The following is a 4,236-nucleotide window of genomic DNA, read 5'->3' as shown; positions in this document are numbered from 1 at the left end:
GGAGAACAAGAACAAGAACAAGAAGAACTTTCAATATGGAGTTGGAGACATAGACAGCCCTTGAGATCAAGACTCCATCTCAGCCTTTCTGGTGGTAGATCCCAAGGACACATGACTAATTTCGGGTCAATGGAATGGCAGCAGACAACACATGCACCATATTTGATCAGTCCTGGAATGCTCCTCCAGAGGTTCAATAGAGGGGGGGGGGGGGGGAAAAAAGGGAGATCCTTCCATCAGGCACTCTGATTTCCCATAATCTCCAAATAACACCTACAGGGTCCTCATGAGTCATGTTACATGGGAGCCTATCTGAATGCAAACACACAGTACAACTCCCCTAAAATATCCTCATGTCAGAAGCTAGACACTTGGTCTCCAGAGAGAGAGCAAGGCTAATTCAGGCAAAGGATTTCACACTTATCCACTGAACTTTCCACATTCTGAATAACTACAGAGAATGCACAGTGGCCCCATGGCCATGTGTGCCCAGCAATCCCCAGTGTTGGGTGTCAGTCATGTTTTACACCCACCACCCCGCCATGAGAAACACTGGAAACCTGGTGGTTGAGACTGCAGCTCCTGCACAGGGGAAGCATGGACTTGAGAAAGTCCCAGGAAAGAGCAGGCTAACAGAACGAGCTCCCAACACTGCATAAATTGCATGTGGACAGTGGCTTGAAACATATCCAGACAGAACGATTACTCACAAACACAGTTACTCGGGTGGAAGGTGCACTGAGTGACAGCATGTGCTCCCAGGATTCTCACACCTCACTCCAGGCTCTGTCTGCATTCATTCTACTGTGGCTCATGAATGCTGTGTATTTACTCACTGTTGATCTATAGATTTTCGTACTGTTCCCTCTAAAATTGAGGGCCACTAGCCTTGCAGCCTAACACTCACCTAATAACCCACCACCCACTAAAAGATTAGTGGTGCTGAGGTAACAGGAAATGAGGTATGGTTACATTTGCAGCCAGATGCAAGGGGAAGAAGGTAACACCTTGCAGATGAATGCCAGCAATAAACCATGATGGCTATGGAGAATCTGAGATGCTAAGACAGAGGGTAAGTTCAGACATTTGAGATGAGGAAGCAGCATTGTCAGCTATGTGTCTCCTCTCAAGGATGCAGTTACCTCAGAAGCGATTGAGGGCTGCCGCAAGATGTACGTGATTCCCATGTAGGTGTCTCTGTGAAACACTTCCAGCTACTTTCCCAAATCTATGTGTTTCCAAGGATGCTTGATGCAGTTTGGGAGAGAATAAGTATGGCCCAAGCTGGGAGGTAACTGAGGCCAGGATGCCCTTTGTGATTCTCAGAATGAAGTGAGGTGAGGCCTCTGTGACCTCACAGGTAAATCTCTGCTGCAGAAACATCAGTGTTCTTTGCCTGAGAGCAACACAGAGTCCACCAAGGAGGGCTGGGATTCGAAGCAGGCCCAAGTATCTGGGTAAGTTTGGGCTGTTTTCTGGGATGGATGCTACCTGAAATTCATCATGTGAGTGACTTAGTCAGTGTGGGGCACTTCCTCATTGAGGCCTTAAATGGGGAGAATTAAACATAGTGATGTCATTTAAATGTTCCTGCCTGAGGACAGCTCATACTAAGAACAAGAAAGATCAGGGATCAGACATCTTATAGCAGTGGGACTGGTCCCTCAAGACCACAGGGAGAGAAACCCCTCGTATCACCAGGGAGAGAGGCCTTGGGATGAAGCTGTACAGGTGTCTCTAGACCAGGACTCAGCACCCAGGATAGTTAACGAAGAAGGCTCCATTCCTGTTTGAATGGCCACATTAGACCAGCACTCATGGCTTCTCCAGGGAAGGTAGGAAAAGCACCCGGGGACTGTCATCTGCTCATCCCTGAGGACTCCAGTCCCTGCAGCAGCAATGTTTTCACTTGTACTCAGCTGTCACAGTATGGAAAGAAACATCTGTATCACTATCAGAGGAAACACCCTGAAAGCACTCTAGCCTCTAATTCTGTAACTTTGTACATTTGCACTTTGCATGTGTGCTCCTGTGTGTGCTTCTGTCTGTAGGTCCATGTCATACGTGTGAAAGTGTTTATAGAGGGCACTGAATACTGTTATGTATCTTCCCTACCAATATACACATTGCTGTCTGAGACAGGGTAACTTTATGTTTAGGCTTTGTTCATAAGATGATCTCACCACAGGGAAAGCCTTCCACAGTGCTGGGACAGAGTGCTCAGAACAGTTTGGGAAAGCATGGCTGTTCCTCACGCGGCACTCAGGCACAGAGGAATAAGCTGGACAGAGGTGTGGTCAAGCATCTGTTACCTCACATAATAGCTCATTGCCAAGGTGAAGGCTGTTGTGTTGGTGTGAGGGAATTTAATGTCTACTGGGGTGGGCTGGGATTCAGAAAGAGTTGCTTGCAGGTGTGCAGTGAGGGTTGGGCTCTGGTGGTGGGAAAAATACATACAGGATTTCTGGGATGAAGGCCTAATTAAGCAGTGTATTATACTGAAAAGTGGGAGAGTGTAATGTGTGAGGCACAATGTGGTCCTTGAGGTGACCTTTAATAGGACCTGTGCTTTAGCAGTAGGAAAAGTTGCAGTAGGGGGGGAGAGATCCATGCACAGACACAGACATCTCTAACCCACCATCCAGATGATACAAATTTGTATTATACAAGTAGAAAGATGAAATATATAGGGAAGAAAGAGAATTAGAAAAGACCTTCTTGTTGTACAGCCCACTGGCCATGTGGTGGAGACTGCCCATGAACTCATGTGGAATGTTTGGTGCTTCTAAGTTGTGAGACCCACAAGAAAGTCTCATCAAGATATTATGCTGGGGGAGGGGAGTGGCACACGCTTTTAATCCCAGCACTCGGGAGGCAGAGGCAGGTCGATCTCTGTGAGTTCGAGGCCAGCCTTGGCTACAGTGTGAGTTCCAGGACAGGCTCCAAAGCTACACAGAGAAACCCTGTCTTGAAAAACAAACAAACAAACAAAAAAACATCATGCTGCATTTTCTTCCTGTGGTACCCTGCCATGAAGGAGTGTCACAGGAGTTACAATAGAGGGTAGTCCTCTGTGTGTCTTGAGGATGCCTTGCTATTGGGGGCTGTGCAGATCTTCACAAGGCCTCTTTCCCTGATTTGGATATGGTGTCTTGTCCCTGTATGTCATGCATGGCCATGCTCTGTGAGGATCTCTTTCTGGTCCTTGAGTCACAATTCTTCTGAAGATCACATCTGTCTTCTCCACCAAAAACCCCTCAGACACTGAACTGTGCCTTCAAAACCCCTTTCCAGAAGTCCCCCTGCCAACTACAAACCCTGGTGTGAAATCACTTGTTCACCTAAAGAATTTTCTGCAGTTCTCACTCCGGCAGCACATATACTAAAATTGGAACGATACAGAGAAGATTAGCATAGCATGGCCCCTGTGCAAGGATGATACCCAAATTTGTAAAGCGTTCCATATTAAAAAACAAAAAACAAAAGAATTTTCTGCAGTCACTTACCTGAAATGCATCCCTGACAAGATTCTCCTTGGTTCAAATCCCTGCCTGCTCTGACTCTGCTGCCCTTAGACATAGGGCTCACCTTTAACCATGACAGTGACCCCTATGTGAAGTCACAGAGGCCAGGCCTCACTGTTAGGGAAATCTCCAAGTCTGTCCAGGCACATGGGTATATTTTAGGCTAGTACTTAAGGGAAGTATCTGAAGGCATCTTTTATGACCATTTCATGGGAAGAAGCTCAGACCTATACCTCCTCTTTCTCTAGGAAACTTTACCCCTGGGAAGAGCAAGTCCAGTGGGGATGAGGTATGCATACTCAGTCCCAGTGTGCGAAGTGTAATTCTTGGTTTATTGTTTCTGATGCTCTCGTTATCAGCAAGCTTCTCTCATCATGAAACTTGGAGTGTGCCATCTTCTGGGCCCTGGGTACCAAACTGATTGATAGATTTGTCCTGCAACCTGTTCCTTCACCACCATTAATCCCCACTTGAAGTAGGATTGCCCAGAAAGCAGGATGTCATGAAACTTCTGTACCTGGACATGCAATGGTAGTCGATGACTTCTGAGAGTGTCACTCACTGGAGAACAGCGCAACAGCAGAACTTCATCCTGTACCGGTCTGCAGTACAGGCTGGGTGTGTCCATCCCTTGGCCTCATTGTCTGATGAGTTGTGGGTGTCATCTCTCTGAGTGCTGATTTTGACAATTTCTTGGCACACATTCCACTGA

At 46.9% G+C, this 4,236-nt stretch overlaps 1 non-coding gene across 1 annotated transcript; it reads left to right on the top strand.

The window, feature by feature from the left end:
* Positions 1–3,358: 3,358 nt before the first annotated feature.
* Positions 3,359–3,470, top strand: LOC118590452. Its single transcript, XR_004945754.1, has one exon. It is a non-coding gene; the product is annotated as a U6 spliceosomal RNA (small nuclear RNA).
* Positions 3,471–4,236: the final 766 nt, after the last annotated feature.

Source organism: Onychomys torridus, chromosome 8 (genome assembly GCF_903995425.1).
Source record: "Onychomys torridus chromosome 8, mOncTor1.1, whole genome shotgun sequence".
Classification (NCBI taxonomy): Eukaryota; Metazoa; Chordata; class Mammalia; order Rodentia; family Cricetidae; genus Onychomys; species Onychomys torridus.
Note: the sequence above shows the minus strand (reverse complement) of the source record. Positions and strands in the feature narration are given on the sequence as shown.